Source organism: Gorilla gorilla, chromosome 23 (assembly GCF_029281585.2).
Source record: "Gorilla gorilla gorilla isolate KB3781 chromosome 23, NHGRI_mGorGor1-v2.1_pri, whole genome shotgun sequence".
Lineage (NCBI taxonomy): Eukaryota > Metazoa > Chordata > Mammalia > Primates > Hominidae > Gorilla > Gorilla gorilla.
In genome coordinates this window covers 41,429,619-41,457,384 of record NC_086018.1, presented here as the reverse complement: position 1 = coordinate 41,457,384, position 27,766 = coordinate 41,429,619, and the positions used below count along the sequence as shown (strand labels likewise).

The following is a 27,766-nucleotide window of genomic DNA, read 5'->3' as shown; positions in this document are numbered from 1 at the left end:
AAAGTTCTTGCAATGATCTAGCTGATGAAGACACGTGAGCCCCACGATGTACCTATACTTCTGCACGGATTTGTTTTTAAGCAAGTTTGATAAGACACATGGACACAGAAATGACTGTCACAAAGGAGGCTTACACTCACAGTTCTCTAAAAACGCAAGCGATGCTCCACCATGCCTGGCCAGACAGGGAAGCACCAGGGACAATCAGGAGGTGGAGGGTGAGGGGGAAACATGGGCAGGAGCCTGTTTCATGGTTTCCAAAGGAAGGGTTGGGCAAGGCAAGGGAAAGAGACTTAGGACTGTCTAGTTCGAATAATTCTGGCAGGTTCTAGGACATGGTGGCTGTCCCTAACTGTCTGGCACTGCCCCTGGGGTGATCAGGGCAGGTGGATAGTGGCCCTATCCACTCCACTGTGGGCTGTGAAGTGGTTGGCTTGTGTAGTTATTTGCTGTATCTAGGAACTGGTTAACCCAGGGAGAGACAATCCCCCTGGCTCAGCAAGGCCCTCAGATGTCAAAGCATCAGAATACAGAAAATAAAAGGCAAGGTTAATACAACCTGGATGTTAGCCATTTTCATTGCATTTCGGGGCTATTCAGGAAGATTAACACTGCAATGTACAGCACAGCCCAGAAATGTGAGCTGCGAAGCTGGAGATGAGAACTGAGGCTCTACAAGTTCAGGTCACCTACCTGGGCACACAGCAGCTCACTGGGACCCAGGTCTGGCTTCTCAGAGCTCGGTGCCACAACATCCCAGATAGAACAGACATCCTAGGATGGCAGACCCGCCCCACTGAGCTGCAAACTCCCTGGCCTCATCCAGCCTCCATGGGTCCTTCATGGGAGGCTGCTGGATTCAAAACTCAGCTCTGGTGCCTGGATTTAAAAGGCAAATGTGATTTTTCTTCTGTTCCATCCTAATAGCCAAAATGTTTAACTTTCAAAGATTTGTTTTTCCTGGGAAATGTTTTAAAAACAGGAACATTCAGTCCTAATCATCTTCAACTGTTTGTTTCCACTGCTACTGCAGAGCACATATGACTTCAGGCCGAAAGTTTTCTGTGTTTTCCCCCAAAAATCAAGGCTGCCTGTAGCTAGCAGGACTTTGTGGGAACCTCCTCAGAAGTCACAGTCTGGAAGGACACACGTGCCCAGAGATGTGCACAAAAGGGCCCTGGTGGCTCCCGGCTTCCCCAGGGGCTACCGCACTCCCTGCAGTGCTCTGATCTCAGCCCTCCTCGTCCAACCCTGCACCCCTGTGGGTGCTTACGGCCTCCTGGCATCCGCATCTGCTGTTCCACACACCGGGATCCTCTTCCCGCCCTTCCTTCTGAGTCAACTCCAATTCAACTCGCACTTTATCAGCCAACCCAAGGGCCACTTCCTCCAAGACACCTTCCAAGAGCCGCTCTCTTCACTCAACCCTAGCAGGATGATGGGTGCCCCCCAACAAGCACCCGGGGACGTGCTTCTCATAGCCCTGACAACCAAACCAACCGCGGGTTGATTTGTCTGCTTCCCCAGCACGCTGGGAGCCCCTTCAAGGCCCCTGCCTTGTTCAGCGCTCTACCGCCAGCATGGGGCTCGGTGATAAGTACAACTCAACACACAGCCACTGAATCCATGAGGTTCCGTCGTCCCTAACAACCCATGGCAAGGGCCGGGGAGGTCACACGACTCAACAAAGGTCTCCTAAGTGATCGGCTACAGGATGTCCCCAGAGGCCAAATAGCTGGCCCACGGATGGTAACCAACACTGTTAGGATGAGGTGAGCCCATCAGGTGGCAGCCTCCCAACTGTCATGGTCTCCGCTCACTCGGCAGATATCGAGTCCATGACTTCAAGGCCCACGCCACGGAGCTGCCCCACGAGGCTGTGGGAGAGCCCTGGCCTGAGAGTCGGCTCAGCTCTCTACTATCTCACCATGCGACCTGGGATAGTGAGGCCTTTCCCCTCCTCGTGCCTCAGTTTCCCCATCTGTTCCATGAAGACGTGACATAAAGGTCCTGACCTCTGAGAGCCCTTTCAATTCTCTGAGACCCTCCAGGCAGGTGTGTATGTGGTACCGGGGTGGGGTGCCCACGGAGGGTGTTAACAGGGTCAGATGGTGGGACCCAAGGGGCCCTTGTATAGGACGGGATTCTGAAGGCCCATGTTTGTCTCCAATTGTGGCTGACATCCCATGAAATCAACAATAAAGGAAGGAAAAGGCATGGCCTGCCAAGGACAGAGGTTTGGAAGCTGGAAAGAGATGGATGGGTAGACTGGCTTAGCTGAGCAAAGAAAACTAAAACCAAAGTCCTGGGAGTGGGTAAGAGGAATGTGGAGCTACAAGAAGCAAGGTGAGCTGTGGCCAGAGTCCCAGGGGGTCTCAAGGACTAGAAGCCCAAGAGCTGCAGTCTGACTTAGAACCTGTATGAGAGGCAGGTGGGACCCGGGCCCCTCCCACCTTGCACCCATCCAGCAGCCATGCCCTTTGCCTCTCATCCCCACAAAAGTGGGGAGCACTACCAGGGTCACACAAAAACTCCAGAGAGCCCCATTTAGGGAACATCGAGGCAAGGGGATGAACCCTGGGGTCCCAGCCTCCAGACCCACTTAGCTATCAAATCTGGAAGCCAGACTTGGAAAGGAAAAACTGGGGAGAAAAACAGGTGCAGGAGGAAAAACCCATAGATATCAATATAGGGGTTGCCCAAAGACATGGCCAGGGCCCCATGATCACATCCCCCTATGCCCACCACACACAAACACACACACACACACACACACACACACACACACAGCTGACCAACAGCTTTCAGATGTTCAATTCATATACACAAATGCAGTGTCATCAAGCCTCTGAGAAAAACCCCACAGTGAAGTCCAGGTGCGGTGGCTCACACCTGTAATCCCAGCACTTTGGGAGGCTGAGGCAGGCGGATCACCTGAGGTCAGGAGTTCAAGACCAGCCTGGTCAACATGGTGAAACCCTGTCTCTAGTAAAAATACAAAAATTAGCTGGGAGTGATGGCGGGCGCCTATAAACCCAGCTACTCAGGAGACTGAGGCAGGAGAATCACTTGAACCTGGGAGGCGGAGGTTGCAGTCAGTCGAGATCACGTCACTACACCCCAGCCTGGGCAACAGAGCAAGACTCTGTCTCAAAGAAAAGAAGAAAGAAAAGAAAAGAAAGAAAGACAGACAAACAGAAAGAGAGAGAAAGAAAGAAAGAAAGAAAGAAAGAAAGAAAGAAAGAAAGAAAGAAAGAAAGAAAGAAGAAAGAAAGAAAGAAAGAAAGAAAGAGAGAAAGAAAGAAAGGAGAGAAAAAATGAAAAATTAACCACAGTGAAAAAAGAGTCAGAGGCCAAATCAAACAAGGAAAAGAAATCAGAGGAAAGAAGGCTGAGGCAGGAAAATGCTTTTTTAAACTATATCATTGACACCCTTGGTGAGATAATAAAATATTGCACCCAAGAAATTTTAGCAGGGTGCTTTTACAAAAGAAATAAAAACATAGCAGGATATTTTTTAATTTGACCAAAAGAAGGAAGACGAAGTCAAGGAAATCTCCCAGACACTAAAATAAAAAAGACAATGAAGTAAATAACAGGTGAGAAAAGATTTAAAAATCAGGCTGGCCACAGTGGCTCCCATCTGTAATCCCAACACTTTGGGAGGCTGAGGTGGGAGGACAGCTTAAGCCCAGGAATTCAAAGATGTGGTGAGCTGTGACTGCACCACTGCACTCTGGCCTGGGTGACAGAGCAAGATCCTGTCTCAAAAAAAAAAAAGAAAAAATCATAAGCCCAACATCTGAGTACTACAAGTTGCAGGAAGAGAAATCAGAAAAAGAGATGGAAGAAAAAACTGGAAATGAGAAAAGTTCCTGAATTAAAGGACAAAATTTTTCCATTAAGAGAGTGCTCGGAAAAAATAAATGAAATAAAGACCCACATTAAGCACATTCTCCAGAAACCCAACAGGTTATATATAAAGGATGAGAAATCCCAACAGCAGTGGAAATTTCAATAGTGACACTGAAAAAAAAAAAAGGAAAAATGCCTTCCAAATTCTAGGGGAAAATGATCTGCAACTCAGAATTCTATACCTAGATAAACTATTAGTTAAGACAGGACAGAATAAAGATCTTTTCTAACATGCAAGTCTGCCAGATATTTCTCTTGTGCACTTTCTCAGAAAGCTACTGGAGGGTGTGCTCCACCAAAATGAGGGAGTAAACCAAGAAAAAGGAAACCATTGGATCCCAGAGCCAGGGGTTACAAGACAGAAGAAAGGTGAAAGGAGAAGATGGCCATCTGAAGATGGTGACTGTGAGCAGGACTGGAAATCAATCAGTCCCAATGGGAGCAGGCCTCGGAGGCTCCAGGAGGTAAGTCTCCAAGAAAAACTAGAAGACAGATGACCTAGCACATCTCACCACACTACAGAGGGGTGTTTAAAGCTCTGCAGAAGACTTGAGGATGAACTATGATGGGCACATGAAAATATAAGCAAACAAACAAAATAATTAACTACTTTAAAAAAATAATGTCATATAATGAATATTCAACCAAAAATTGGGATAGAAATACTAACAGGTGAAAAGATGCATATGTGAGTGGGGAAGCTAAATCTCTAAATCTTCATTTCCCATTGTAAGAAATCTAAAAGTAATGTCTAAATTGAAAAATCAAAACATAGCAATCCCAGGTTGTTCCTGGGAAACAAGAGAAGCAGCACTAGAGCTGCACTGGGAGTGGGAACCAGGCCTCAGGAGGAGGCTGCTATCTTGAGCATAAGCCTTGTAGCACTCTGTGACTTACAGTGCACATTTATTACCTGAATGCAAATAAAATGTTGATTAAATAAAAAGAAGCATTTTCAAAGCCAAGTGCTTCTCGTCCACTTCCCAACTCTGTCCAGGGCCACCCTGACCTCTCACTTGTTCTGCCTGTTGCTCAAAACCTACAACAAAAGCAAACTGGGCCACAATTAAGGTTGATGGAAAGACAGAGCAGGTAGAAAATCAAAGCTGGCTGATTCCTCCGAGATTCTGAGGGTCCGAGTGCTGGGATGACTCTGGCACCAGGTTCAAAGGCAGGTGATCCAGCTGAGCAGCTCCTCACCTGGGCAGATCAGGCAGCTACTAATGACATCACTGTTGCCACCTGCTGAGAACTTCAGCCAGCTCCCTGGTGCCCTATTTCTCATCCTCACAATAGTCCCACAAAACAGGCAATATTATTAATATTTGGCAGATGAAGAAATCGAGGCTAATAAAGTTAATGAACTCCACAACTGATCAGCGAAGAAGCGGGAATTTGAACCTGGGTGCATCTGAAGCTGAAGCCCATGATTTTCCCCTCAGTCACAACCACTTAGACATATATTCTCAGGTTTTTTCATTAAATATTTCTCAAAAAAAAAGTAAAAAGAGTGCTGTCATACATTTGAGTCTTTACAATATCTCTCTTGCTATGAGCAGCTCTCAATGACTTTATTTTAAGCAACATAACACTCTGGGCAAGACTTTGTGGCTGCTATAAACAAAGAAACAACACAGAGAAGCACTTTGAGGATGAGGATTAAGGATCTTTGAGTACATGGTCCTCCACAAAGTCAACAACAACACTGGCAAAAGTTGTCAAAATCTACTTTTTTAAAATTCTGGAAATCAACCAAAAATCCGAGGAGCATAGATGCAAGAAAAATAGCTGAGTTGTGCAGCATTCTAACTTGCCCTCTTCTCAGCCTCCTCTTTGCAAGCCTGTAGTAGCCTGAAAATCAGCAGTCTCAGAACCATTGCAGCTGTGAAAACTACCAGCCTAGCAGTCACAGGAGGGGGAAAAACAGCTTTGAGACTCCCAAGAAAGCCCCTTTCACTATTTGGCATATAAAGCCTCATTTGTAGAACTTGTCTTTTTTTAGAGATGAGGTCTCGCTATATTGCCCAGGCTGGTCTCAAACTCCTGGCCTCAAGTGATCCTCCCATCTCAGCCTCCCAAAGTGCTAGGATTATAGGTGTGTGCCACTGCACCCAGCCAGGACTTGTCTTTATTTGACCTGACTCAGAGCTTGCTCAATGAGGAAAGCCCTAGCCCCAAAGTATTTGTTAAAAACAATCAGCAGCAGTTGTCTAACATCACAGCTTCCCAAGGAGGCCATACCAGTTAGGGCAAACAAGAGGCCAACCAAGAAACTTAAAATGAAAATCTGGAGAATGAGGCATCCACAGGGCATCTAGAGGATCATGCTTATGTGCAGGGCTGTGCGTGTGCCTAGGAAAGGGGCCCTCATCACTCACCTCAGAATGACCTTGAAGCACATGCAAGAAGTGAAGGCTTTTATAAAGTGCTAGGGTGTTGAGGATGTGCCTCAACACAATGGTTGGGAGCCCCTCAGCAAATGATGGGAGACTTATCAGTTCGAGGCATGTAAGGAAATCTCTGACCAGTCATCAGCTCACAACTAAGCTAACCAAGCAGAGACTTTAGTAGCCACACATGACAGAGAATACAAACACCACAGAGTTTCCAGGACATTCACTAAATAAACAACAACAAACCTTGGTGCAGGGGGTGGGATCTGATTCCCATAATCAGCAAATTATGTTATTTAAAACATCCACAGCCTAAGTGTGTTGGTGCTCACGTGTGATCTTAGCTACTCAGGAGGCTGAGGCAGGAGAATCACTTGAACCCAGGAGACGGATATTGCAGTGAGCCAAGATTGTGCCACTGCACTCCAACCTGGAAGCAGTGAGACAGAGTGAGACCCGTCTCAAAAAACAACAACAAACAAACAAATAAACAAAATCCAGTTTTTTTTGTTTTGTTTTGCTTTGGTTTTGGGGGGGGGGTTTTGGGTTTGTTTGTTTTTGTTTTTGTTTTTGTTTTTTGAGATGGAGTCTCACTCTGTCGCTAGGCTGGAGTGCAATAGCGCGATCTTGGCTCACTGCAACCTCCGCCTCCCAGGTTCAAGCAAATCTCCTGCCTCAGCCTCCTGAGTAGCTGGGACTACAGGCACATGCCACCACACCCGGCTAATTTTTGTATTTTTAGTAGAGACGGGGTTTCACCATGTTGGCCAGGATGGTCTCGATCTCTTGACCTCGTGATCCACTCGCCTTGGCCTCCCAAAGTGCTGGGATTACAGGCGTGAGCCACCACGCCTGGCCACAAAAACATCTAGTATTTTTTTAAATGAAACACACAAAGAAACAGGAATGTATGCTCCTTAGACAAGGGAAAGAGCAGTCAATAGAAATCGTCCTTGCGGAAACCCAGATGGTGGATATAACTAAATAATGCCTTTAAATCAGCTATTAGAAATATGTTCAAAGAACTAGAGAACTGTCTAAAGAATTCAAGAACATTATGAGAATGATGTGTTCACAAATAAAGCACATCAATAAGGAGATATAACTATAAAAAAGAAACCAATTCTGGAGTTGAAAAGTAAAATACCTAAAATGACATTTTCATTAGAGGGTCTCAACAGCAGTTTCAAGCTGGCAGAAGAAAGAATGAGCAAACCTGAAGACAGATCTGTTGAAATCATCCAGTTTGAGGAATAGAAAGGAAAAAGAATGAAGAAAAATGAACGGAGCCTCAGAGACCTGTGGGACACCATTGGGTGCACTCATGTGTGTGTAAGAGGAGCCACAGAAGGAAAAGTGAGAGGGGACAGAAAGAGTAGTTAAAGAAACAATAGCTGTATTCTCAAACAATAGCTCACGCCTGTAATCCCAGCATTTTGGGAGGCTGAGGTGAGTGGATTACTTGAAGCCAGGAGTTCAAGACCAGCCTGGCAACACCCCATCATGGCAAAACCCCATCTCTACTGAAAATACAAAAATTAGCTGGCATCGTGGTGTGCACAGTGCACCTGTAGTCCCAGCTACTTGGGAGGCTGAGACACAAGAATTGCTTGAACCTGGGAGGCAGAGGTTGCAATAAGCCAAGACTGAGCCACTGCAATCCAGCCTGGGTGACAGAGTGAGACTCTCTCAAAAAAAACAAAAAAGAAAAAAGAAAAAGGAAACAATAGCAAAACAAACCTCCCCAAATTTGATGAAAAACATTAATCTACACATCCAAGAACTTCAAGTAACTCCAAACATGATAAACTCAAAGAGGTCCACACCTAAACACATCATAATCAAACTGTCAGAAAGCAGACAATCACTCATCACACACAAATAATCCTCAGTAGCAGCTGACTTCTCATCAGGAACCACGATAACCAGAAGGCAGTGGGATATACAAATGCTGGGAAGAAGGACTGTCGACCAGCAATTCTACATCCTGCAAAACTATCCTTTAAAAATAGAGAAATTAAGTCATTCCCAGATAAACAGAAACAAACTGAATCTGTCACTAGCAGACACTCTCTACAAAAAATACTGAATAGACTTTTTCAGACTGAAATGAAAGGGCACCAGACAGCAACTGAAATCCATATGAAGAAATAGAGAGCACTGGTAAAGGTAGCTACACAGGTAAATATAAAAGTCAGTACAGGCCAGGCGCGGTGGTTCATGCCTGTAATCCCAGCACTTTGGGTGTCTGAGGCGGGCGGATCACGAGGTCAGGAGATAGAGACCAGACTGGCCAACATGGTGAAACCCCGTCTCTACTAAAAATATAAAAATTAGCTGGGTGTGGTGGCACGTGCCTGTAATCCCAGCTACTTGGGAGGCTGAGGCAGGAGAATCACTTGAACCAGGGGGTCAGAGGTTGCAGTGAGCCGAGATTACAACACTGCACTCCAGCCTGGTGACAGAGTGAGACTCTGTCTCAAAAAAAAAAAAAGACAGTACAATTGTATTTCTGTTTGTAACTCCTTTGTTCTCCTATCCAGTTTAAAAGACAACTACATTAAGGAATACAGTCATGGACTGTTAATGACAGAGATGCATTCCGAGAAATGCACCATTAGGTGATTTTGATATTGTACAAACAGCAGAGTGTACTTACGCAAACCTAGATCCTACAGCCTACTACATACCAAAGCTATACAGTACAGCCTATCACTACAGGCTACAAACCTGTACAGCATGTTATCGTACTGAATACTCCAGGCAATCGTAACACAATGGTAAGTATTTGTATATCTAAACATAGAAAAGTAAGTAAAATTACAGTGTTATAATCTTATGGGACCACTGTAGTATACGCGGTCTGTCATTGACAGAAACATCATTACACAGCACATGACTGTAGTTATAAAACTGTGTTAATGAGCTTATAATGCACAAAAATGTAATTTGTATGACAATAATAGCATAAAGGAGGGGGAGGGCACGGAACTCTACATTAGAGCACAGTTTTTGTATATTTATGAAATTAGGTTGCTATTAATCAAAACTAGATTGTTACAAGGTAAAAAAAATTTAATTATAATGCCCAGGGCAACAACTAATAAAATTTTTCAATATAGTAAAAGAAATGAAATTAAAATAGTGAACTAGAAAATATCTATTTAACACAAAAGAAGGCAGTAATAGAAGAAAAGATGGACAAAAAATATATAAGATATATAGAGAACAAAAAGCAAAATGGCAGATATAAATCCTACTTTGTCAGTAGTTATATTAAACATAACATGCTTAAACAGTCCAGTCAAAAGAAGGCAGAGATTAAAATTTTTAATTTTTTAAAAATCCAATTATATGCTGTTTATAAAAGACACACTTTAGATCCAAAGAAACAAGTGGGTTGAAAGTAAAAGAATGAAAAAGATATACAAACAGTATCCAGACGCCAAAAGAGAGCTGTAGTCGCTATACCAGCATCAGAAAAAAATAGATTTGAAGACAAAAATTGTTACTAGAGAAAAGGAAGAATATTTTATAATGATAAAAAGCCCAGCAACAGATGGCTTCACTGGCGATTTGTATCAAACATTTCAAGAATTAACACCAGTCCTTGACAAACTCTTCCAAAAAGCAAAAGAGGAGAAAACACTTTCCAGCTCAGTCTAGGAGGCTTTGATACCAAAACCAGACAAAGCTATCACAAGAAAAGAAAACCACAGACCAATATTCCTTCTGAATATAGGCTCAAAATCCTCAAAAAAATACTAGCAAGTCAAATCAAGCAACAAAGGATTAGACACCATATAAAAAGGTATTATACACCATCACCAAATGGGATTGAACTCAGGAATGTAAGGTTGGTTCAACATACAATTAATGTAATATACCGTAATAATAAGGGGGAAACCATATGATCATCTCAACAGGCACAGAAAAGCATTTGACAAAATAAAACACCCTTTCATGATTTAAAAACACATACACACACTCACACCGGGTGCGGTGGCTCACGCCTGTAATCCCAGCACTTTGGGAGGCCGAAGTGGGCAGATCACAAGGTCAGGAGATCGAGACCATCCCGGCTAACACCGTGAAACCCCGTCTCTACTAAAAAATACAACAAATTAGCCGGGCGTGGTAGCGGGTGCCTGTAGTCCCAGCTACTCAGGAGGCTGAGGCAGGAGAATCACTTGAACCCAGGAGGCGGAGCTTGCAGTGAGCCGAGATTGAGCCACTGCACTCCAGCCTAGGTGACAGAGCGAGACTCAAAAAAAAAAAAAGTAAGACTAAAAGTTCCTGTTTTTAAAATATTTCTGGCTAGGTGTGGTAGCTCACACCCTTAATCTTGGCACTTGGGGAGGTCAAAGGAGGACTGCTTGAGCCCAGGAGTTTCAGACCAGCCTGGGAAACATACGGAAACCTCATCTCTACAAAAAATAAAAAAAGTAGCCAGGCGTAGTGGCATGTGCCTGTGGTCCCAGCTACTTGGGAAGCTGAGGTGGGAGGATTGCTGAAGCCCGGGAAGTCGAGGCTGCAGTGAGCCGTGATCATGCCACTGCACTCCAGCCTAGGTGACAAAACAAGACTCTGTCTCAAAAAAGAATAAAATATTTATTCCTAAAGCCAAGGGTTTTAAGGCTAAATAAACATTTTGAATGTTAGGATACACTAAAATGAAATCATCTTGCCCCCCTCTGTTTATTCATTTCCCCATTCCCCACTTCTCTTTCTTGGCCCTAGTAAGTTCTGACTGGCCCCCTACAGTCCCTTCCTCTGTGGCCTAGGGTTGTGGAGGGAGACACACACAGGCAGCTGAGGAGCAGCAGTGGGGAGAGTATTGAGTTTTACAGAACCACAGGCAACAGTGCTGTTTCCTTTCCCTGGCCAGGAGTATGAGAGGTTCCACAAGATTGATAAAAGGGGGTGATCAGCTGGGCGCAGTGGCTCACGCCTGTAATCCCAGCACTTTGGGAGGCTGAGGCAGGCAGATCACCTAAAGGAGTTTGAGACCAGCCTGGCCAGTATGGTGAAACCCCATCTCTACGAAAAATACAAAAATTAGCCAAGCATGATGGCGCACACCCGTAATCCCAGCTACCAGGGAGGCTGAGGCAGGAGAATCGCTTGAACCTGGGAGGCAGAGGTCGCAGTGAGCCGAGATCATGCCACTGCACTCCAGCCTGGGCAACAGAGCAAGACTCCATTTCAAAAAAAAAAAAGAAAGAAAAAAAGAAAAATATAGGGAGGTGATCACAGAAACTACAGAAACAGGTATCCACAGTGGACAGCAGCTCCCTAGGCAGACAGGATCGGCACTCGGGCAGGAGCAGCCCACACAAGAAAGGCATGGAGGCGGGAAAACATCCAACAATGTGACAACTGCCCCGAAGCCTCGGACAGACAAAGGGGAGGGGTGGAGCCAGGCCTAGTAGGGACCACGGGGTCCCTGCCAGAGGCCTTGACCACAGGAGCAGTGCCTGGACTCACCCGGGACACAGGAGGGAAACCTCTGCAGAGTTTTAAGGGGGTGCGGCGCATGGTTGGATCAATGAACAAAAAACTTCTTTCAAACACCAACATGACAAATGTTAGTTTGGAAAGTGACTATTTTGAGAGGTTGGGATGTTACCAAAGAAAGCCTCGCTTTGTCAGCTCGATGCTTCCCCTTCAGTGTCGTGGCTGTCAAACCAGCCCAGAATTAGCTCCAAACGGCCTTCCGCGAGCTCTCGGATCTTCATTTGCATCGTGCACACTCCGAAAGGTGTGAAATCCTTCTTCTTAAGAGAGATCAAAGAAACAAACCTATACACTTTTTAAAATCCGCTTTTCTTTTAAAAACAAATTTCAAAGAACTAAATTCTAACTTTTAAATGCACGATTTTAAAAAGCGGAAGTCCTCTTTGGATGGTATTAATAGTAGTAATTAAAGCTACCACCAGCTGGGCGCAGCAGCTCACACCGGTAATTGCAGCATTTTGAGAGGCCGAGGTGGGCGGATCACAAGGTCAAGAGATTGAGACCATCCTGGCCAACATCGTGAAACCCAGTCTCTACTAAAAATACAAAAATTAGCTGGGTGTGGTGGCGCACGCCTGTAGTCCCAGCTACTCAGGAGGCTGAGGCAGGAGGATCGCTTGAACCTGGGAGGCTGAGGTTGCAGTGAACCAAGATGGCCCCACTGTACTCCAGCAAGACTCCATCAAAAAAAAAAAAAAAAAAAAAAGCCAGACGCAGTGGCTCACACCTGTAATCCCAGCACTTTGGTAGGCCAAGGTGGGCGGATCACCTGAGGTTGGGAGTTCGAGACCAGCCTGACCATCATGGAGAAACCCCATCTCTACTAAAAATACAAAATTAGCTAGGCCTGGTGGCACGTGCTTGTAATCCCAGCTACTCGGGAGGCTGAGGCAGGAGAATCGTCTGAACCCGGGAGGCAGAGGTTGTGGTGAGCCAAGATGGCACCATTGCACTCCAGCCTAGGCAGCAAGAATAAAACTCTGACTCAAAAAAAAAAGAAAGAAAAGAAAAGTCTACCATCAACTGAGCCATCTACTCTATGCCAGGCACTTTAGATTTAGATGTGTTCACAAAACCACCAACAGAGCAATGGCTGCGTGTGTTATGCATTTACCCCATGCCAGGCCCTATGATGAGCCCAGATCACCCGCTGCCTCACTGAACTCTCCCAATATCAGCTCCCTTTGATAGATGAGAAAACTGAGGCTCAGAGAGCAGACAGAACATGCCCAAGGCCATATGGCTGGGAAGAGCAGAGCCAGGATCCAAACTCGAGAGGTCTCTCAGGACCCACGAGGCTAAGCAGAATCCCAGCTGCAATGCCTTATTCAATCCTCACGACAGCCCTCCAAAGCAAGTGTGTGGCCCCATTTTTTAGGTGAAGACACTGAGGCACAGGGGAGTGATGACCTTCTCAGGGCTGCCCGGCAGGCATGTGGCCAGGCAGGACTGGGAGGGGGCCTGCCCATTCCTTTCCCCTGGCCCCTGTCTCATTCAGGAATTAAACTAGCCCAGGTCCACGGACATGACCACATCATGGCTCCCTCTGAAACCCAGACAAGCCCTGCAATGGGGAAGGCTCCAGAAGCCACAGAGAACACTGAGTGGGAGGGAGGTCACTGACACGTGAGAAGAACGGGGCTGGTCCCACTGAGGACAAGGGTTGGGGGGCTACGCCCTGCATGCATGCCTCCTCCCCATGGTACCTGCTGGTGTCCCTGGCTCTACAAACCACCGCCACCCGGCTGGGCCCGCCCATTCTGCAGCCCCATCCCTCCAGCTGCCTCCACTGCCTTTCTGCTTCTAGAATCCACCTCACTCAGGAGGGATGGAAATAATGAAGAGTTTATGCTGCATCCACCTGGAACTTGCACTTCACCTGCATTATCTTGTTGGGGTCTCACCAAGGCCCTGTGAGAAACATCCCGTTACTTCCCCATTTTCCAAATGATAAAACTGAGGTCCAGGGAGGCTAAGTCACCTGCCCAAGGTCACACATCGAGGAGGCAAGGTGGCCCAGCTCTGGTTTCAGTTCAGAGTCTGAGCTCTCAACCATGTCCCCCTGATGCATGTGTGTGGCCCTAGGCACCCGACTCCCTCCCTCGCTGGGTGGCAGGTGGAAGAGTTCCAGGGTGCGGGGATGGAGCCGAGCAGGAGATCGAGGCAGGCGGAGGTCTAGCGTATCCACAGTCTGCCAGGGCACACACAGGGCCCACATCTGGAACTCAGGGCCATAGGATAAGGGGATGAGTGCATTCCTTGACTTAGCCGATAACAACACTGAGAGCCTACTTGGGAGGGGTGGGGGGTTGGCACTGTCCGTGGTGCTGAAGATATGGCGGTGTACCTGACGATCCAGATTCCTGCCCTGGAGACCTGCGTGACCTCCAGAACCCACCTCTCTGCACTGGGCCTCAGTCTCCTCATCTGTCAAGTGGGGACAATATACTCAGGGCCCAGGATATTTGTTGCAAGGGATCATGAGAAAACAACGTGAAAGTGCCTGTAAACTGTAAACTTCTGTCCAGAAGTCATTATTGCTGTTAAGCCCCCGTGTGACTTGGATACGAGGCTTTGCAGCAAAACGTGTATTTCGAATATGAAACGTAGGATGTAAAAATCCCTGTATCTCATCAGCAGCTGACACAGGACTTTTTTTTAGTTAGTCCTAAGCCTATAAAGCATTACTGCTGACCATAAATATCAAAACCGTCTTGGAAACGAAGAATTTGCTTAAAAAAAAAAGAGAGAGTCAGGGGCTGGCAGGGGATTTTCCAGATACACAAGAGTAGTTCCCATATACAAAAGGTCTCCTTAGCTATTAAAAACAAATAAAAAATGTAGGGCTGGTGGCTCACACCTGTAATCCCAGCACTTCGGGAGCCCAAGGTGGATCACTTGAGGTCAGAAGTTCGAGACCAGCTTGGCCAACATGGTGAAACCCCGTCTCTACTAGAAATACAAAAATTAGCTGGGCATGGTGGCAGGTGACTGTAATCCCAGCTACTCGAGAGGCTGAGGCAGGAGAATCACTTGAACCCTGGAGGCAGAGTTTGCAGTGAGCTAAGATCATGCCACTGCACTCCAGCCTGGGTGACAGAGCGAGACTCTGTCTCAATAAATAAATAAATAAATAAATAAATAAATAAATAAATAAATAAAAAGATTTTAAGAGAGCCTAGACCTTGGGTTGGAATCCTGACTCCACTTTTCTTTGCCGTATGACCTTAGACAAGATTTCTCCTCCCTGAGCTCAGCTTTTGCACCTGCAAAGCAGAGACAGCAACAGCAGACACCTCCAGGGATGTCTAGATGTGTGGTCCAATGCAGCAGCCATGAACTCCCTGTGGACATTTAATTTCAAATCAGCTACAATGAAATAAAAATACAAAAGTCAGTTTCTCAGTCACACTAACTGAATTTTGAGTGCTCAATACCCACATGGGGGCTCGTGGTTACCACACTGGACAGCACAGATACACAGCCTCTCCACCCTCTCAGGAAGTTGGACAATGCTGGTGTCAGGCCCTGTTACTCAAAGTGTGATTCCCAGGACGGGCGCAGTGGCTTATGCCTGTAATCCCAGCACTTTGGGAGGCCAAGGCAGTTGGATCACTTGAGGTCAAGAGTTCAAGACCAGCCTCATCAACATGGTGAAACCCTGCCTCTAAATACAAAAATTAAAAACACAAAAATTAGCTGGGCGTGGTGGTGGGTGCCTGTAATCCCAGCTACTTGGGAGGCTGAGGCAGGTGAATTGCTTGAACCCGGGAGGCAGAGGTTGTAGTGAGCCGAGATCGCACCACTGCACTCCAGCCTGGGCAACAGGGCGAGACTTTGTCTAAAAAAAAAAGAAAAAAAATATATATATATAAGTGTGCTCCCCAAGAGTCCTCGGGAGAACAGAGAAGGGGCATCCCCTGGGAGCTCATTAGAAATGCAGAATGTCATGCCCTCCCGAGACCTGTGTAATCTGCACTTGAGCACTGAAGTGTGAGATAGGCCAGTCGTGAGGATAAACGGGAGACCAGGAGGGGAGATGCCCCTCTACATGAACAATAACAGCACCTGCTGGTTTCCACTCTCTCTAAGTGGCGATCATATTCTCCAAACGGAACTAGTCCCCGGGCTTCTGACAACGTTTATGCTGAGTGCAGGTGCAGGAGGCAGGCAGGCAGGGGCAGGTTGCATAGACAGGGAGATGGTGGAAACTTCCAGACATTTCAGAAGTTTATGTGCACGCGGGGACACAGTATTTTAATTCTGTGCTGGCCAGGATTTTCTGGCTTGTTCATTATTCCTGTTCTGGAATAAAATCCTGTATGAAAATGACATTTTAAAAAATCTACAGGCTTGTTTCATATCCAAACACCTCTCTCCATGTTTGTGAAAAGAGAGAAAAAGCATGTCAGTAAGAAAATCTTGCTTCCACCAACTTCTGAACAACCAACCAGCAATTTCTCCCCAAAGGGTCCACAGCCTTGAATGAGCTGGAGAGAAGCGGCACAGGAAGAGGAAGACTCACACGAGGGAACCTGGCACAGCCCCAGACTGCACGCTTGGCATACATCCTCTCTCATCCGCAGAACCACCAGCAGAGGGGAGGAAGGCAGAACCACCAGCAGAGGGGAGGAAGGCACCACCACCCTCCATTACACAGGAAAGTCACCTGCCCTCCGTCTCACACCTGGGAGGCAGGTGAGCTGCAAGTTAAGCCTACATGGTCTAACTTGGTCCCAGGCTACCACTTCCCCCTGTCCTGTCTCCATCGTGTCATGGTGTTTTCTTGTTTGTGTGGCTCTCAAGTGGAAGTCTTGCTTGATTTGCTGCCCATGGTATCTCTGGTGTCTGGCACAGGGTGTAGAACAACACAGAGGTGCCACAAATGTTTGTTGAGTGAATGAATGATTGCAAACCAAAGGCAAGTAGCAGCTTCAGCCTTGCGCCCTAGGTTAGCCTCACCCCTTGAGCTGGAAGGCCTGTGCTCATACTTCATGTGTCCAAGCACCGCCCAAATGCCCAGGCCGCCTCACTTGCCACCTCCTGCATGAAGCCCCCCAAGCTTCCCTACTGGGTCCCATCCCCCATCTGGACTCAGCTTCTTCCACTCACTTGCTCAGACTCTCCGTGGGGTTCCAGCCACATCCTCCCATGTGCCGTCAACACCCCCAACTCAGAGTTGCTGCCTCTGCCCAGACATGGGCACGGCTGGCTGCCTCCATTCAGATCTTCATGCAAACATCACCTCAGCAGAGGGTCCGGCCCTTCCCCATCCCTTCGTGTCCCCTCAGCCTGAACACCCCCATCATATGACAGCTGTTTATCCACAGCCTGTCTTCTCCCCTGACTCACAAAGGCAGGAACTAGTTTTGTTCACTGCTGCATCCCCAGTGCCTAGAATCACGCCCAGTGCAGAAAATGTGCTCAGGAAACATCTGTTGAGTAAATAATCAAGTGCAACCTGGAAAACAAATACTAATAACGATGACTAGTTTGAGGCAGAGTTAAAAATGCATTAAAAGTAAACACCAGGCTGGGTGCAGTGACTCATGCCTGTAATCCCAGCACTTTGGGAGGCCAAGGCAGGCAGATCGCTTGAGCCCAGGAGTTCAAGACCAGCCTGGGCAACATGGTGAAACCCCATCTCTACAAAAAATAGAAAAATCAGCCAGGTGTCGTGGTGCATGCCTGTAGACCCAGCTACTAGGGGGGCTAAGGTGGGAGAATCACCTGATCCCAGGAGGTTGAGGCTGCAGTGTGCCGTGATCACACCACTGCACTCCAGCCTAGGACCCTGTCTCAAAAAAAAAAAAAAAAAAAATGTAAACACCAGGCTAGGCACAGTGGCTCATGCCTGTAATCCCAGCACTTTGGGAGGCCGAGGTAGGCAGATTGCCTGAGCCCAGGAGTTCGAGACCAGCCTGGGCAAAATGGTAAAACCCCATCTCTAAAAAAATACAAAAATTAGCCAGGCATGGTGGTGCATGACTGTAGTCCCAGCTACTCGGGGTGAGGCGGGGGACTAAGACGGGAGGGTTGCTTGAGCCCAGGAGGTCGAGGCTGCAGTAAGCAATGATTGTGCCACCGCACTCCAGACTGGGCAACAGAGTGAGATCCCGTCTGCAAACAAAAAAAAAAAAGTAAACATCAGACAGCAAAGATATAGATAAGATGGCAGCAAGAGGGGGCAGGGTACGTGTGTCCTCAGGTTCTTCAGGGAGGAATGGAGATGTTGATTAATTTTAGGCTGTGTTAAGTCTGATACACACATTAAAAATTTATGAGTAACTACTAAACAAATCAAAAAAGAATACAAAATTTCCAAACCAGTAGAGGCGAAAAAAAGAAACTTCAATCAATCAATCCAAAAGAAGGCGGAGGTGGGGGGGTGATAGAAAGCACAAAATGAATGACAGAAATGGGCATGTTTTATACACCAGGAAACTAAATAAATATTTGTTGTTATTATCCAAATACAAAAGCCTTTACCAAGGTCCTTCCACACAGAAATAAGGAAGGCACAGGAATAGGCCTTCAAGGTACTCCCAGTGGAATGAGATGGATGTCAAACATGCTACAGAGGACCCATCAGAGGAGCTGGCACATCTCCCAATAATCAGGGCCATTAATCAAATTGCCTTCTTCACTTTGGCCCCAGGAAGCTCAGACCCTAGTTAACCACTTACAGCCCACATAGCACTGGGTATTGGAATTCTAGGCCCTCCGTCTGAGCTACTCTAACTTTTTTTTCAACCCTGGCTTTTAATTTATTATCAATATTCTACCCATTTTACTATATTTGTCATTTTTATAAACTATCTCCAACTCTTTGACACAAAATGAGATATAAACAAGCAAACAAAAAATCCAAATGAATAACAAACTACACAAAATTAAGCCACACAAGAACTTTCAGACAGACAGCCCAGGACTTTCAGAGAAATGAATCTCTCTACCCTGCTTAGATTTTTTTTTTTAAGTTTTTAATTTTAAGGCAGAGATACTTAGAATAATGGTCTTCAAAAAAAATAAAGAAATAAAGGGCCAGACATGGTGGCCTATGCCTATAATCCCAACACTTTGGTAGGCCAAGGCAGGTGGACCACCTGAAGTCAGGAGTTCGAGACCAGCATGGCCAACATGTTGAAACCCCGTTTCCACAAAAAATACAAAAATTAGGCATGGTGGCTGGCTCCTGTAATCCCAGCTACTCAGGAGGCTGAGGCAGCAGAATCATTTGAACCCGGGAGGGGGAGGTTGCAGTGAGCTGAGATCGTGCCACTGCACTCTAGCCTGGGTGACAGGGCGAGACTCCATCTCAAAAAAAAAAAAAAAAGAAAGAAAGAAAAAAACACCACTGCATAACATGTTTGATATACACACACACACACACACACCCCAGTGGGTCTCATTTCATTTCCAAAGCCATTTTGTTGTAAATAGATAATTATCACTTAAGCGTACCTTTCAAGGGGTTTATACATTAACATGAAAATACTGTAATTATGGCTGGCCAAAATCACTTGACTACAACTTAGAATTCTAGATTTTTCATCTTTCTTAGAAGTTAATTTTCTTCCTTTTAGCCCCTACAACACAGCATGGCTTGTGAGGAATTTTTTTGATGAAGAATATAGAAAATTAATTTTTTAAATGAAGATCAAACCTCTGCTGCACAAGCCATCCATTTTTCTTCTGAGCCTTGATCTCACTCTCCAGGTGGTCACTCAGTTTATCAATCACACTGGCCATGTGAGTACGCAACCAAAATCCCTGGACACCAACAGCGCCCCATCAGACAGTGCCAGAGGTGACAAGAGCCTCCAGAGTTTAAAAGTAAAATTATTTTTAAAATATTCAATCTCGAGTCTTTGCAAGAATAACAATATGTGTCTGGAAATGTCTGAATCAGGCCGTAGCAACAGAATCCATTTTAAGTCTGCTGTACACTTTCAGAGAGAATTCTTGTTAGCTCTTTAAAAAAAAAAAAAAGTTGGTTGGACTTTTTTTTTTTTATCAAAGTGACCACATCATAAAATTTGTCTTCTCTTTCCTCATTCCTTTAACAAATATTTGTCAAATGCCCACCTCATGCCAGGCTGCCAGGCCCTAAGGATACCAGGTCAGCCATCTCCCTCGCCCCTAACTCCATACCCCACCAGCAAATCCTGTTGATTCCACTTCCAAACCAGAGCCAAGCCTCTACTGCACTCTCCCTGGGCCACCTCCAGGTCCAGGCTGAGCTACCCTGGCCTCTCGCAGACAACTGCACCAACCTCTCCTGGTACCCTGGCGTCCTCTCCTGCCTGCCACAGTCAGGCTCCACCCAGAAGGGTCCTTCAGAAACCCGAATCAGACCTTGTCCTCCCTGCCTAAGCCCCCCAGTGGCCTCTAGAATAAAATCCATGCCCTCATCCCAGCTGGTCAGCGGCCCAGGATCACCAGGATCAGGCCCACAGGCCTCCACTGTGCAGCAGGAATTCACAGCTGGGTCCTTCTCCGTGCATGACCCTCCCAGGGGGGTCTTCCCCAGCCATCTTATGTCAAGGAGCTTTCCACCCCAGTCACCACCAGCCTACCCTGTGCATTGATCAATTCTCTTCACTCTGCTTGCTATTTACCACCTATGACTGCATTCAACCTCAGGCCACCCAGGCAGGGACAATTCTGTGCCATCCATCACTGAATCTCCAGCACCAAAGCAGTGAACACAGTAGCCCCTCACGCTGTGTTGACTGAGATGCATGTAGACCCCTGCCCTGGTCCCCAGCAGTCACAGCCCCGCGGGAGAGGCGAGAGCTCTACTAACCCATGCTGGGGGCTCTGACATTGGGAGGTACGTGAACCGGCAGGGCCCTAAGTGCCAGGAGGGGCTGAGTTCACACAGGGTGCACACACGGTCTCATCTGATTGAGGTGGACACTCCATGAGGGAGAAGGGAGGCCAGCTGGCTGATGAGGGCAGAATCAGAAGTGGCCCCACGTCCCTGACCTCCAGTGCTTGGTGCCCTCCACTGGGGAGAGGCTTGCCAGTCCTGACAGAGCCAGCATGAGGCCTGATGGACTGCCCCTGCAGAGCTTGGCACCCCATTCCCAGGAAGACTCCAGTCCCACCCGACCGCACCCTGCATGCATAGAGAACAGCTCCACCTTCCAGAGGCAGGAGCAGCCCCGCACAGGGGCGGGTGCCCAGGTACCAGATTTAGGTCCTGATCTATAACGGGGGATGCCCACCCAGCACACTCTGCAGCAGTCAGAAGGGGCAGCCACGGGGCAGGATCTTGCAGTGCTCAAGTCAGGAAAGGGAGGAAGAGCGAGGTGCACCCAGGCAGGAAGGAGCACGGGAGAGAAGGAGGGAGCTTGTGCATGCTGTTCATTGGGTGGGGAGGTGGGAAGAAGGGAGGGGAAAAATAAAGAAACAAAAGCAGGGACTTGCACAAGCTGCCGGGGACAGACAGCCATGAACTCGGGGATGGGGACCTTCCCATCCGCATCCAAGGTTGGTCTCCGCACCCCCAAGAAGAAGAGAGGAGGCCAGAGAGTAGACTGGAAGGAACAGACAAATTATGAGAGGGGCGTGGAGGGGGGTCAACCACCAGCTTGCGCCAGAAAGTACTCGTTTCCCACACATGATCCTAATTACCATGCCTGTGAGCTGCCTCCTGCTCCTGCAAGGGGAGGGCGAGGCCCCACCTGCTCCTTTCTGAAGCCCCCCGACCTCCACTTGGAACCTTGAACAGAGAAGGTGCCCATTCCGCCGGCAGGCGCCCTGGGATTAAATCACCAAGAGGCAAAACGATTGTGTGTGGCCCATTTCCAGGCAAACCCCCTGCAGCCTCAGGCCTTCCACGCAGTGGCAAATGAGGCAAGAACCAAAGAAACTGCCTTGACGTAAATTCTCCATTTCCCTTTCTCCCCCTTCCTCCCTCACGGATTTTAATTAAGGGTTTACTTGCAAAAGACCTAGTTCTATTTCACTAAATCCTTGGACCCCTTTTATATTGTCTCATATATCGTGTTATGCTCAGGCGCCAGTGCAAAGTTAATTATAACTTCTAAATACTCCATTACCAGGCCCTCATCTTCCTCCCCTGCCTGAGTCTGCTAAGGGTAGTGCCACTTAATTAATAGGCCCATCATGTGCTTTACAGACCACGCTTTTACAACAAACACCCCTGGGCACCTCGGTGCCAGGCTGGGCTGGGCTCTGAGGACCCGTGCTGACCAGGGTATGGTCTCGGCCCTGGAGAGGCTCACAGAAGCTGCAGGAGGAAGGGAGGCCAGTAGGCTGGCACACAGAGCACCCACAGCAGCTCAGCAGGTGACACAGTGGGCAGAGGGGACAGTGGGCAGGACAGATGATAGCAGTGTCACAATCACAATAGATGACTGCAGACATCAGCCTCAAAGGGAAAGGAGAGGGGACACAGGAGCCCTGACTGAGAGGGTCCCAAACGCCATAGTGAAGTGCTTCATCTTACTACGTAGCCTAAGGGGATGGGTCAGAGGTTTGGGAGTTCAGTTTGGGCCAGAACTAGTCTAAAACCCTGGCAGACACCCAGGAGGAGGTGTTTTGTAAGAAGACTAGACAATGCAGTGGCTGGATGAGAGAGATGGAGGCATCCTGCAGGTCTGGGTGGAGCTAGAGCTGGGGGGTCTGAGTGGTTAGTTATCATTTGGAAAGAAGGTGGCTGAGAGGCCTAAGGATGGGCCCTAGGAGAAGCCCCCTTCAGTGGGCAGGAGGGGAATGAGGAACAAAAGGAGGAGATGGAAAAGGGCCCTGGAGAGGGAGGCCACATGGAGCCTGTGGCAGAACCCACACTAGAGGAACCCGCGTCCAGCATCAGGTGCCGCAGAGCTGAGGGGAGGAGAGGCCAGCCAGTACAAAGCCACCTGTGGCCTCTGGCAGTCACTCCCGAGGGTGGCGCAGGGTCCTCAGGCTGTGGGGGCTAGGGGTGCAGTAAGGGCTGCGGAAGCTGCAGGCTTCCTGTGGCTGGGGGTGAGGAGGCCAGCCTGGTACCTGCCAGTCACAGAGAGGGAACTTTCTGGCATCTTGCGAATCCCAGCTCAGGAACTGACAGTTCTTGCAGGCATGGCTGTCACTCAGAGACGGCAGCAGAATTTGGACCTGGCATTCTTGCCTTGGGAAAGATATGGGTGGTGCCAGGGCCTTGGGGTCAGTGGCTGCCTCTGTAGGGCATCCTGGGAGGAGGGTGCTTCTGGGTGTTCAGCCTCCCCTCCTGCCCTCAGCATCCTGGCCTCCAGGGGGGCTGCATGCTAGCACATTTCATCAGGTCCAGAGCACCTGTGGCTCCAGCTTCTAGCCTCGTCCTTGAGACCCCAACTCAACTTACGCTCCCTGAGTCTTCTCAGATCGCTTCCCAAGTCCTGCGTGGCAACAGCGATGGCTCACACTGGTCTGTGTCACAGCGCTGCCCTCCTTGAAGCCCCTATTTACTGGTGGCCTACCCAGCGGCATTCAGGCATGCCCTGCCCTGCTGGGGTCACCATGGCCAGCTGACAGACAGGGCTGCGTCAGCGGGGTCAGCATGCCACTCACAGCTGCACATTCCTCTCTGTCCAGGGCTCCCCTGGCTGGCGCTGGACATGAAGCCTTGACCCTCCCCTTCAGGGGCTGATGGTGAAGGTAGGAGACACGCCCCCGCCGCAAGGTGAGAGCCACCAGCAGAGCCTAGACCAGGAGCTCTGGGCGTACAGAGGAGCAGGGAACAGCTCTGCCCAGCGGGGTGGGGGAGGCTTCACAAGGCGCAGCTCTGGAGGGGTGAGTGGAGCCTGGGCCCACGACCAGGGAGGGGAGCTTATTCTACGAGTGAGGAGTCCAGCTGGACGGTGTGGCTGGAGGGAAATGGTGCTGCTGGTGTTGAAGTTGAGGAGTCTGTTTTGTGTGGGGCAAGGATCTGGGAGTGGCAAGTTGTTCACCATGACAGATGTTTCACAATGACAAGGATCCTGTGGTGCCCAGACTGTGCAAAGCACTGCATGGGAATACTATTCATCAACCCTTCCCCACAGCCCTGGGGCAAGAAAATAATTCTCCCCGTTCTACAGGTGAGGCACAGAGAGGTTGAGAGACTGGACTGAGGTAACACAGCAAAGAGGAGGAAACAGGGGTGAAGACAGCTGCCTGGCCTCCAGCCGCCCCACCTCCCTGCACTGGCACTGCTGACTGATCCATCCAGGCTGTGAGCTCCCTGTGGCTGGTGAGGAGCAAGGAACCACCTGCACATTCTTTGCCATTTTCAGCAAGTTTTGCTTTTGCGTTCACTCTTTATAGCTGGAGAACTTGTCCTTATCCATCTTTTAGCTGCTTACTCGACATTTACAAATCAAGCTGCCGCTTCTATTTCATGAATACATTTGGGATATTAATGGCCAAGGGGAAAAAGGGGCTGCTCAGAGGGACTCTTTCATCCCAACCCGTCCCCCTCCAATGAACGCAGACCCAGATAGAAGCCTGCAAACGGGCAATGCATAGACACCAGTCACAGCCGAGCTGAGAGCAACGGCACCTCACAGCAAGTTAGAGCCCGCAGGAATTTAGCCACGCAGAGCCCCGTTAGATGTCTTGTCTTGTCTTGTCTTATATGGTAGGTCTTTATTAATTTTTTAAATCTCTTCCTGTCTGTCTGGAGGTGGCTCCCAGAATATGATTTCAAATGCTTTCCATGAGATCAATGAACAGGGAAGGAGCAAGTTGTGAATTTCAAATCTATAACTTTCTCATCCAGGAGAAGGGGCTGAGCCAGTGGGTGGGCGAGGTGGGCAAGGTGATGAGGTGGGTGTGCAAAGGTCTCCCGCCCTGTCGGCTGGGGAAGGGGCTCGTGGAGGCCCTTGAGCGGCCAGGATTGACCCAAGGCCCACCGCTGTCCCATCCCTTCTGTGACACACTTGGCACCAGACACCCAGGAGCATTGCCTTTGTTTGAAATTACCAGAAAAACACACCCTTCCCCCATAGAAAATCAGACACAGAGAGAGAGAGAGACAATCCTAAAGAAGAAGGTAAAACCCCATGACCCCACCACCCAGACATCGACTCTGGAACATTCTGGAGCTTTAGCCCTCACCGGGTACACTCTGGTTCAACAATCCATCATGGCTTTTGAAAAGCTTTCTAAAGGTCATCCCCATACAAAAACCTTCCCAAAGCTTTCCCTGCCCTTAGGATCAGCCCCACACTCTTGTCCGAGGCCCAGGAGGCCTGTGTGAACCAGTGCCTGCCCCGCTGCCCTGTTTCTCCCACTTCCCAACGCTCCCAGTGCTCTCTGCTCCCACCCCAGGGCCCCTGCAGCCTCCGCGTCCTCTGCCTGGAATGGGTCCTGCCCAGAGCTGCACAAGGCTGCCTCATTCTCACCCTCAGGCCTGGCCCAACATCCCCTCCTCAGGGAGACCTTCCGTGCCCACCCAGCTGAATGGCCATCACCACACGTCCCCAGGTGGGTCCCAGACAGACCCCATAGCTCTCTCTAATGAACGGCTCCCATGCCGCCCTTATGGCTATGGAGCCACCATCCCCCCGCATCAGGCTGAGTGGGGCCCTGCGTGCTCAGGGCCTACTGTTACCCCAGTGCTTGCGACACACCTGGCACCTCATGGACTCTCAGTGAGGCTCAGCAATAGGATGATGGAATGTTTCTTTCCAGTCTCTTTCTCTGTGTCTGCTGTTGGGAGGGTGGTTGCTAGCTGAAACCACACGTCCACATCTCTCAGGAACTCCACATGCTGTAACACACGTGTTGTTCCACTGCCTTCCCTGCCAACTCACCCTCAAGGTTCAGGTCCAATATCTTCCTCCCAACACCCCACCCCTACCCAGGGGAGCCCAGATCTGGTAGACGCCAGTTCGTGGAGGCAATCATAACAGGTACACAGCACTTTACAGTTTGCAAGGTGATTCTTTCCTCCATTCCAACAGAGCCTCAAAACATTTGGAGGGATGCGAGGCAGGGGAGCCTAACCGCCCCCTTTTAAAATGAGGCCCAGAGGGGCCACGTGGCTGCTGTGGTCACCCAGGCAGGAAGCAGATCCAGACTCCAAACGCATCGTCTACACCCTTACTTCCAATCAGCATCGTCCACATCCTTACTTCCAATTAGGGAGGCTTCACCTCAAGAAGGAGAGGCAACACAGAGCTATACCAAGAGTTCAGCACTGGGGTCCAACTGCCCAGTTCTGCCATTTACAAGCTGTGTGACTTTGGGTAAGTGACTTCACTTCTCTGGGCCTTGGTTTTCTCCTCTGTAAAATGGGAATGATAATAGTTCCTGCCTCATTGTCAGGAGGATTAAATGAGTTACTAATACACGCGAAGGGTATAGAACAGCACCCAGCACATACTAAATGCTCGGTAAACTTGAGCTCCGTAGAAAAAAACGCCCCTGTACAAATGCACCGAATAGGTGCACAGTCCATCTCTCAGCCATGATCACAAAACTCTGGGGACCTGGCCCACCGGCCAACCAAGGTGTCTCGCTTTGTGCAGTGGGTGAGTTCCCAAAATACCAGCGGCAAATGGGCTTCGATTCACGCTCTCACCCCCATGCAAATGCTCCTCCTCCCTCAGTCTGAAGCCCATTCCTCCTTGAGTGAGGGTCCTGACATCTGCAAACACTTCCAGGCAGCAAAGGGGCGAGGCCTGAGGGAAAGAACCTTTTGTAAAAGGAAGACCCCTTTACAAGTTGTAAGTTCACACTTTCCAGCCATCATGGGCACCTGGAAGGCCAGGCTGTGTGTGAGAGACAGTCCCCACCCTTCAGAACCTCCATTCTCCTCTGTCAAATAGGGACGCAAATGGTAGCCACCTCAAGTAGCTGTTCCCAAATTCAACAAGGCAGAGGTGGTAAGAGCCTGCCACCCCGCGCCTGGCACACAGTGGGGGCTTGGCCCACAGCGACTCCAGCCTCTCTGCCTTGGAAACGGCCTCTTGACTCCACCAAGTAGAACCTCCTGTCTTTTGAAACCCACAGCAGATGGGACAAGCAGCCTCCCTCGGGGAAGGGGCCCCTCCTGGGAGGCAGCCCAGACCTGGAGCCAGTGTGGGCAAGGGGAGAATCCCAGAGAAGGACTTCAGGAGCCCTATCCCCCGGCCTGCACTTCCTGCAGCCCAAACGGGGCCTTTGATTAGAATTTCCCATTTGAAAAATCAACATTTAAAGCCCTCTGCCTGCCAAACAGAAGGGAAGGCCTTGCTTGTAAATATTTGTCTCGCCTGGCAGAGTCAGGCCCCTGGCTCGCCGCGGCTGCCCTGCCTCACTCCTGGCCCTCTGCTTGGGCAGTCCCAGCCAACTGCACAGCGGGACGCCCCTGGGGAGGCAGAAGGGACCGTCTGGCAGCCACGTGGGGCTGCGCAGGAAGGTGAGCGGCCCCGCACCCACGCCTCCACGGCAGCAGGCCTGGGTGCTGGGCTGCACAGGGGCCATCCATCTGTCTTCCCCGGGTGGGGACAGAGATGCCTCACCGTGAGGTTTCTCTGGATTCCAAGGCAAGCGAGTTTTCCCAGGGGGTCCCCTAGGTTTATTTCTTATTTTTGAAAAAAAGCACAAAGACAAAACCCAGGGGATGTGCTTATAAGTCATCACCCACCATGGCGCAGTGCATGGGAAAGGGCTCTGCTGCCGAGACCAGCAGCTGCTCACATCTGGCCCCTGGAGAAACCATCTCCATGGCAGTGGGTGACTGAGCTAGGATGAACCAGCTGAGCACCTACCCTGGCACCACCATTCTCCATGTCACTCATTCATTCACCCACTCAGCCATTCATTCATTCATTCATCAATTTCTTTTCTTTTGAGACAGAGTCTCACTCTGTTGCCCAGGCTGGAGTGCAGTGGAGTGATCTGGGCTCACTGCAACCTCCACCACCCAGGTTCAAGCAATTCTCCTGCCTCAGCCTCCGATGTAGCTGGGATTACAGGTGCCCGTC

The 27,766-nt window shown here is 48.9% G+C and overlaps 1 protein-coding gene and 1 long non-coding RNA gene across 5 annotated transcripts in view; one reads left to right on the top strand and one right to left on the bottom strand.

Annotated features, from left to right (window-relative positions):
* MPPED1 (metallophosphoesterase domain containing 1) overlaps nt 1-27,766 on the bottom strand; it is a 93,676-nt gene that overhangs the window by 42,129 nt on the left and 23,781 nt on the right. The gene's annotated exons all lie outside the window — the stretch shown is intronic.
* On the top strand, nt 1,714-19,635 carry LOC115931946 (uncharacterized). Its single transcript, XR_004068360.3, has 4 exons — nt 1,714-2,055; nt 8,852-9,088; nt 16,296-16,523; nt 19,545-19,635. It is a non-coding gene; the product is annotated as an uncharacterized lncRNA (long non-coding RNA).